The following is a 9,872-nucleotide window of genomic DNA, read 5'->3' as shown; positions in this document are numbered from 1 at the left end:
TCAAACAATTTCTTCTTGGCCTCTTCTATTTTCTTTCTCTTCTTCTATTAACCTCTTCTCCTCTTCAATTTGCCTCAATTTTTATTCAATATCCTCAATATGGGGTTCATTCTATTTGGAACCTTCAAATGGATTTGTGTCATCAATGTTAATGGTAACATTAGTCTAATATATCTGCATTGTGTCACTGCTCACTGACACATCTGAGGTTTTGGTGTTGGTGAAGATGTTGCTTTGGACTCTATCATTATCTGACTTATCAATGCCATAGTTTCACTTCTTATCTTATCTTTCTCACCCATCATAAATATAAATGGTCTTACTTTGTTTCTCAAGTAAGGTGCAAGATTGTTTAACAATCTCTTTGTTGGTCTGATTTTTCACAATGCAAAAATTTTGAAAAATTTTAGTGAAAAATCATTTGAATCTTGAAATCTTGCAAAATAGGGTTTTTTTCCTTATATTTTTCAAACCCTTAGATTGCCCTAGCTCATAGCCTGGTCTCTATTTCTTTGAAATTCTATTAAATTCTCAAGGTTTATCTTCAAAGAGTTTCTCAGAAACCCTAGTGACCTGTCTTATTTTACCCTAGTTTTAAAAAATCCTAAAAATATTTTTAGAAAAATGATTTTAAAAATATATCATTTTACCCTAAGGATGGGCCTACGTGAGTATGGTTTTATTAAAAGCTTGTTTAAAAACTTATTGACCATATTATTTTATTTAAAAATGCCCAGTGTGTTACAAATTTTGTATGATCGTTGATCTTGTTAAGATCAATGGGTACCACATTCCCACAATGTTTAGATGCAAGGCTTTTAAATAAAGCAAGCAAGTGGTTTTTAGACACATAGCAAGGTGGGATCAAGAAGTCTTAGTATATTTTGCGGTGTACCAAATTGAAAAGTGATTGCTGGCATGTATTGCTAGTTGTTCCATTAAGGAGGTTTCCCTACCAGATGTGATCGAAGTTTGGTCAACCATAGATCCTTTAAAGATCAAGGGCTAACGCAAGCCCACAATAAAGAACTACTCATTCAATAAGGAATGCAAGAATGCACCTTTGTGTTGAGTATCATAGTGGGGCCAGGATTGGGAAAGAAAACTAAGTTGTGCCATACTATATGCCACATGTGCTTAGCTGGAAGTACTTTTGTTACAGACATGGAAAGTTTCATAAATTAATGTAGTAGTCAAATAGGTCAAAGCATGAGAGTTGAAAGTAGTCATTTCATTGGCCCAAGTAGATGAAGCGACCATAAAGTTCAAAATTTTTCTTACACCATCGATCTTATCTTGATCAACGAAGGACGCTTGCCTGCATTAAGAACTTGAATGAAGTTTAAATAAAGTGGGTATGCACCATGCGGACATGTGTCCATGGTGATGTCTAAATTCTTAACTCAAAATCTCTATAGGGTATAATCAGTGTCACCATTTATCTTTCAAATATCAACGGCTAGTGCAAACCCGCATTATGAAGATGCTCATTCAATAAGGAATGCGAGAATGTGCCCTCGTGACGCATCACATAGAGTGACATCATGGGCCCGCCTTTCTCAGAGGGTAATAACACCTTGTCATCCATGGAAAATTTTCAAGTGAGTTGGAATACAGAGGAAGTGCCTCATTGGTCTGTCCAGCTGACTAAGTATACAGTCAAAGAAGATTTTTGATTGCCGTAGATTTGAATAAGATCCAAGGTTAGCGCTCACCCACAATATGGACTTGCTCAATAGTTAGATAATGCGGGTATGCGAGCATGTGCCATGTGGTGACATGTCCCAACTGGTGATGAGGTGGTGTGAAAGGAGCAGTTTGAGGTGGATGCACAGGATGTTGCCATGTGGCAGATCGAGCGGTTGGGCAATTCTACAAAACAAATATGTTGGGTGGTTAAGCGAAGCGGGTATGCGGGCATGTGATATGTGGCACCGAGCCCGCTCAGTGATAACATGGCACTATGTTTGAGAGGTTGACCAATCAACAAGTGACACATGGCACTTGGTCAACAGAAGGTTGACCACAAATTTATAAGCAGAGGGAAAAGGAATAAAATATTTTAAATGCCAAAATTGAAAATGTTTTTCAAATGAAGTGCACGTCGGATTTTTAAAATTAAGTGGGGATTTTTCTAGAGTTTGAACTTTAGAACAATTTTAAATTTTTGAAAATTTAAAATCAAAGTTGCAGACAAACCTAATAGTTATAATAGAGGGGTGATTTTCAAATTGACTTCCTGGGAGTTTCTAAGAGGCTAACATAGCGATATTATATATCGTCAAAATTGGGAGAGAATGAATTTTTTGATTATGCAGTTAGTTTCTATACAGGAAGTAGTCTATTCGAGCTATGTGAGGTTTTCTTCTAGATTCCTATTGTGCAACTATATTCAAGTGACAAAGTTCATAACTAAATTTTAACATGGTAATGACCTGAATATGGTTGAAAGATAGTGAAAATGTAGTTTGGGTTGAATTTTTTCACCTATATTCAATAAAAATTGAGTTTTCACCAACATTTTCACGAAGTTAGCAGATATTTTGGCAGGAAAAAATTTTCATCACTTTAGCAAAGATATTTTCAAAATTAGTAACAAAGTAATGATGAAAACAAAGTTAGATCAAAATGGTAGAAAGAGGAAAGAGGTTTTCAGTCGCAGGAGAGGGAATTTCAAGTGGACACATGTCAATTGCATAACAGATCCAGGAATTCACTTCTTGCTATATCTTTCTTTCATCCATTCATTGTAAAGGTGAAATTTTGGAAAATTTCTCTAGAATGAAAACACTTAGCAGAATTGGCTCTGGAATTGGTGAAATCTGAATGGAAAGATCTGGGATGTGCTGGTTCTAGACCATGAAGCTTTTGCTTTGGTTGTGATACCCCCTTTCTATCCCATTAGCTTCTCATTCCTGCTATTTTCTCTCTTGTATGACAACATTTTTTTATTGTATAGTATGGTTTATTAGGTTCTTTGTGAGTTAATTTCATGCATTTTATGTATAATTTCAAGGAAATCAATACAAGGAACAGCAACTGTTTAGTTTCAATTGAAATCTTGTCTCCTTTCTCAGTTGAACTATGATGTTTTATGGTCTTTGAACAAAGATCTTAGATCATAAGTGTAGTCCCTTAAGGCTGTATGTTGCTTCATTGTTGCTTGTAATCCAAGGAATTACGTAAATTCTTCAAAGATTCAACAGGGTTGCAGGTTTGTTGAGGAGGATATCAAGTAAGAATTAGATTTAAGTTGAACATTGATGTCTATTTACAAGGTGAATGGATAGATCATATATCTAAATAGATGAATTAGTATCAGATATCCAAAATACATGAGGGAGATTCATGAATTTCCCAATGGATGAGGCACTAATCTATTACAGGATCATAAGTTTGTTGTTCATACCTAGTTTTCATCCGCTTTCCCCACCCACATGAAATCAAATCAAAATTCAAATCATCTTTACATTTTATGTTGAAGAACCCAAATAGAATGCCCTCACTCAGCTTGTGAATGTCATAGATTTGCATTTAGCTACTGTAGATCTATGTTATTGCATGAGTTATTAGGAGAAATAAGGGCTTTTATCTACTTTGAATAGATTCTAGAATATGTTTTTCACTGGTGCCATATTAATTGGATCTAAAGTTTGCTAGCCTAGGTTTTGCAGAGCCTGAAGTAAAGAAGGAGTTATGCCTTATAGTTGGCCCAAGACTGTAGTCAAGTGTATTCATCATAGGAATTTTCTAGCCTTAGATGCATTCATCTAGTTTCTTGGTCATTTTCAAAACTATTAAATCAGGAGCCAACACTCTTGACTTCTTCTTTGTCATTGATCTTGCATATTATTCTTAACATAGACTTTTTGAAGTTCTATGTCCTCTTCTCTAGCTAGTTCCTTCTTTTCTATGAGTATATCATAGACCTTTTGGTTTACTATGCCTTCAATATCCTTCAGTTTTAGATTTTGGCTATAATGTATCTCATTGTAGAGATATCAATTTGATCTTTCTCAAAATTGTTATATAAATCATAAAAAAAATTCATCTACACAAAGTTGCCTTCACTAGCACTAGCTAAATTTATCTTCTCTATCTTTGACTTCTAGGGTTGTTAAGCTTTTCCTACTAACTACTTTGAATTCATTACCTTCTTTGTCCATTTAACTTCTTATTCTTCTTCTTCTTCTTCTTCACTACACTCAACAATTGTCAACAACATCTTTTGTCTCTTTCGTGGTCCAATGGCTTGTTGTTTGACCCTTTTAGTCTTTGTGGTCACAGCTTCCACTAATCTCTTAGATTTTATCTTCAACTCACTTGTCTAAATATCTAACACTTTTGTATAAGGAATGCTCTGCTCTGAAGATGTATTTTCAATAGACACTATCAAAAGTTGCACATTCAATATATCTTGATTCATGGTTTTCCTAACTACTTGTGACTCACTCTAATTCATACTGGTCTCTAATAATATTTTTCTTCATTATAGTTTATATCTTCTTGTGAGATGCCTAATGAGATGACTGGGTAATCTCATCATAGGTTCCAAATCTATACTCTTCTTGGTCCTCTGATTTCAACAATAAATTAATACAGCCAACTACTATTTCATCACTCAATTCATAACCTAAGGTATCAATAAATGTTTCTTGAGGTTATACTACTTGAATATAAGTAAAATTTGTATCAACCATAACACAAATATCTTCCTTAAATCTATCTATAATTGCAAGTGCAATTCTAAATCTTTGCCTCATTTCATTTTGAAATGTTTTCATAATCAAATTTTCACTATCCAATATTTTATCTAGTGGATGTCTTCTACACACTTTTGTGATCTTCTCCATTGTACACCTCTCATTGCTCATAATCTCTATGACTGATAAATATGGTAATCTTTTGAGCACATGAAAGAATATGTGATTGATCAGTGACTTAAATCTAAACACACCATTCTTAGTTCTTTCAATCTTCTCTAGATTCTCAAGAAGTTGCATTCCTAGAATTTCACAAAGATTAACTTGTTCCATCTCAACACATATCTTATATGCCACATAGATGAATTTGGCTGACAATTCATCAATCTTTGAACTTGCACATATAGAGTAGGCAATTATTCTACTCAAGAATCATAAATCATCTTGCTTAATGGTGCTGATCACCATGGCCTTTCCATTATACACTGCCTTTGTGTAGCTCTCAACTTTCTTCTTAACCATTTTATCACCTATAGGTACACTACCTTGTTTACAAAGACCAATTACCTAATGAATAAGATCGGCTGAAATATCGACTACACTATCTTCCATCCATAGTTTTCCATCATGTATTCTACTTAGTATGATTTGTGTCTACTCATCTATGTCCAATTCTTGGTAGAAATGATATTTACATATCTAGTTCCTTCAAATGTTCAAATTTGGGTTTCATAGTCATATCGTGATTCAAGACTAATTCCATATCCTTGTTCATATACTCACTTCTAATAGATTAAAACTTACTAGTCAGATAACTTTGTACATCTTCCAATAATATTACATTATTTAGAGTAATGGATAATGTTGAGTTAGGGTTTCCTTCTATGGGTTTCATAGAAACAACCTTCAATTTTGGTCTCTCCTCATTCTCAACATTGTGAACTACTAGCATATCCATGATTCTATCAAATATGAACTTTTATCAAATAAATTTTATGTAAAAGAATGATAAAATAAGGTTTTCTTTGAAATCACCTTGTCAAGTTGCTTCTGAGTGCTCTATGCTTCTAATGTGATCGCAATGAAGTTAAAATCAAGTTTGTACTCCATTTATTCCTTCAAATTGAACTTGCATTAATTACGTACTTTACAAACATGAAAAGCTATCAATCACATTTTTGAAATCAAATAACTTCTCAATATCATCTATCCAATATTTAGATGCCACCCAAGGTTTACTATAGCTTCCTCCCATCATGATAATGCTCCATAAAACTTTGCTTCATGAAATTCTTAGCAAAAACATAGTTTCATCTTCTACTATAGAATTATCTTTCTCTATAATAGCAGTAACTTTTATTTCCTTTGTAACTAGTTTAGATAAGCTCCAAATTACAAGCAAGCTTAGGTACCATCTAAACTTACCTTGATATATCTTTTCCCAACTTTGTTACCCACAATTCAATATCTAAATGAAGCTTTCAAATTCTAGTATTGTGAACAAGCTTAATTCAACTTAATTGAATCAAATTCGATAAATGACTTCAATATTCTAGTCTCATCATCTTCTAGCTTTTCTTTTGAGATGTCTAATCCTTTTAAAAATGCCTCATTGAGTTTTTCTCAAATTTCACTGACTACATTTCTTTGTTCCTCACTATCTTTGTTAGTTCTGGAGTTCCTTTCATGGTTCCTTCTATTATTTCCAATGTTCCTTCCATCATTTCTTCTATTTTCAAAATTTCTTCCATTGTTCCTTCTATCTCCAAAATGTCTGAAGTTATTTCATAACTAACATATTGGTTTTCTACTTCTAGGATTTTTCTGATCATCAGGTGCATGACAATTCTGAGCTGTGTCCAAAGTTGTTACATTTATAACACACAATCTATCTTCTTTCTTCATAAGGTCTTCCTTCTCTTGATGTCCTTTCATTAGATCTTCTCCTATCTACAGGGTTAGTATTTCTATACATTCTACTATTCCTTCTATCATTATCATATTTAGGTTTCCAACAATCATTTTATCTGTGACCCATACCATGATAATTATTACATTAAAAATATGTAACTTGATTAAATGACTTATTTTTACAATCTATTTTCAGATGAATTATTTCATTACATGAAAAAAACTTACCCCTAAATTCATACCTAGTTTCCTTAGGAGATTCCACTTGCTTTGGTTCATCCAAAATCTCAACTTCCTTTTTTTATTCAAATTCTTTAGATTTATCAAAAGATTGACTAGATTCAATCTTATTGTCAGATTTATCTTTTTTCTTTCGGATCTGATCTAGTCTCAAGTTTCTTTGCAGACATGTTAAATAGATAACCAAGACCAATCTTATCATAAGTGGGTCTCTGTATTGACATTGAATCATCAAGCTTTTCTCTACTAGAATAAAACTTCTCAAGTTGTTTTTTCCATTGATTTAGTTCACCTTTCACAATAGTATTATATTTCTGAAGTTCTTCATGGTCTTCTTTCAATGTTTCAAGTTCAGATGTCTTCTTTGCCAAACTTTCTCTAAGATTTGCATTCTCAATTTTCAAATCAGATTCAATTTTTCTAGGATCACTCCTCAAATTTAACTTTAGATTCATAATCTTCAATTCATGCTTCAAGATATTGTACTCTATCTTTAGCTTTGAATAATCATCATTACTAGTTTCATATTTAATAGATTCAGGCTTGGATTTGAGATGTTCAATTGTTTCTTTCAATTGTCCAATGTATACTTTGTAGTCTTCATATTTGTCCTTCAACTTATCTCTTGCTTTAGTAAGGAGATCAATTTTTTCAAGTACCTCTTCAAGGTTCTTCATCAACTATTCCATATCCAAGATCTTACTCAAGTTGTTAATCCTCTTTTGAGTAACTAAGTTGTAATACCATTTGTTATAAATAGAAATTGTTGAGAGGGGGGATGGATCAACAATTTACAAACTTTAGTCAGCAACTAAATATTGTTTCTTACATTAAACCACACATAAAATAATAATAAAATAATGTTGAACAGTAACAATAATCATGCAAAAAGATAACTCATAACACCATATTTGTTAACTAGGGAAACCCTGGTCAATGAAAAACCCTATTGGGGATGATACCCACTAGATAATATACTGATATATAAGTTCCTTGTTAGAGGATGGACCCTATTAGGAGTCAATGAAAAAATTCAATATAGAGAGTCCCTATTAGGAGGCTTTGAATCCTTGTTAGGAGATTCCAACCCTGTTAGGAGTTGTAGTACAATAGATGCAAGATGAGCCCATTGTCCAAACATGCACTTCCAATTACAAGAAGAGCTCACTACCCAAACAAGTAATCAAACTTCTAGAATATATATTCTTTCTCAATTCAATCTCAGATCACAAAATAGCTTTACAAACTTTTCATATATCACTTTCACAAAAGTTTGCATACAATTGCTCAACATTAATTCTCCAAGATAGCACATTCATCTTATCACAAGATGTCATTTGCATAAATACCATGCCTTTTCCTAAATTTTTGTTGGGTCAGCAAAGACCACTTAGAGTAAACATCTAGGATGTCATCCCTAATTGGACAAGTAATCATTTTGTAAACAAAATAATTCCTTTCCTTTCTTTTAATTTTGATGTCTTGTTACACTGGTAAAACTCGAATATCTCTTTTTTGTGTAGTTTGTGCTAACTTCAAAGTATATACATGTCATCTTCGACATGTATACCATCTCCATCTAACTTTTCTAGGCATAATATGACATTCACACAAGTTACATACAAAATAATACACTGTTGTATGCCAAATTCATACTTAGTCAATTTTTCAAGTACCAAAAGCTAAGTATCTTTATTTTTTAGGTTTCTTGTAACTATGTACATCATGTGTTGCCATAAATGAAAAAAATTACATATCTTCATTATCCAATTGACAACACCAGTGTAGCCTAAAAAGCCTTATTTTCACCTAATTGGGGCTACTAGCCTTTTAGGCCTAATTGTGAAGAAAAGAAGAAATTAGGTGGGAAGATGGAATTGATGGGACTTCTAACTTACATAATTGGTTAATTTGAAGTGTTGTATGACACATACATACCTCTTCAAGGTTTGGTTTAGGATTTGGAGTTTGAGATTCATTATGTTGTTATAACGGCTGGAGTGAATGAATTGTGAAAGCATCAAGTTTTGACTTGATAGTGTAATATTTCTTGGTAGTTGGGTTGGATAGAGAAACTAGGGGACCCTAAGATAGTTAAAGTCCTATAGGTGAAAAAGGGGTGAAGAAGAGACACTGAATTGAAGTGTCCCTAAGGGTCTCTAAGCACCATCGAGTTGTGATCTTTCATAGGGAATTTCTTTGAGCTCATACAAGGTATTGAAAAATTATTAGGTGCTACAAGATTGTGTTATCTAGGCCTACAACAACCTATCTCAATTTTTAGAGATTCAATTTTTTTTGGATTTGGCATCCCTATCTTGACTAATGCAAAAAGTTGCAATGTTGCTCAGTTCAAATGAGCAAGGTTGTGTATATTTCAAACTGTTGGTCCTAGGATCGAATCATTCACTTTGTTACCTCTGGTTAGTCAAGTTTAGGCTAGGACCAGTCTCATTTTGGGCACAGTGTCCCTAGGATACTATCTACCACACTGAACAAAAGCATCACTAAGGATATCTAAGCATGATCGAGCTACGATCTTTGGTCAGGAATTTCTCTAAGCTCATGTAAGGGATTGAAAAATTGTTAGGTGCTATAGGATCACATTTTCTAGGCCTACAATAACCTATCTCATTTTTTAAAGATTCAACATTTTAAGGATTTGGCATCCCTATCTCACCTATTGCCAAAAGTTGCAATGTTGTTCAATTCAAATGAGAAAGGTTGTGTACATTTCAAATCATTGGTCCTAGGATCAAATAATCCAATCCATTACCTATAGTTGGTTAGGTTTAGGCTAGGACCAACCTCATTTCAGCCACAACATCCCTCCAATGACATCAACAACACTGAATGGAAGCGTCCCTAAGGGTCTCTAAGTACCATCGGGCTGCAATTTTTGATCGAGCATTTCTATGAACTTGTGTGAGGTATTGACAAGTTGTGAGTTGCTAGAGGATTGTGTTGTCTAGGCCTACAACAACCTTTCTCAATTTTTAGAGATTTGATTTTGTTTGG

Source organism: Cupressus sempervirens, chromosome 2 (assembly GCF_028749045.1).
Source record: "Cupressus sempervirens isolate cs-2001-9-10 chromosome 2, ASM2874904v1, whole genome shotgun sequence".
Taxonomy (NCBI): Eukaryota; Viridiplantae; Streptophyta; class Pinopsida; order Cupressales; family Cupressaceae; genus Cupressus; species Cupressus sempervirens.
This window is presented reverse-complemented; position numbering follows the sequence as displayed.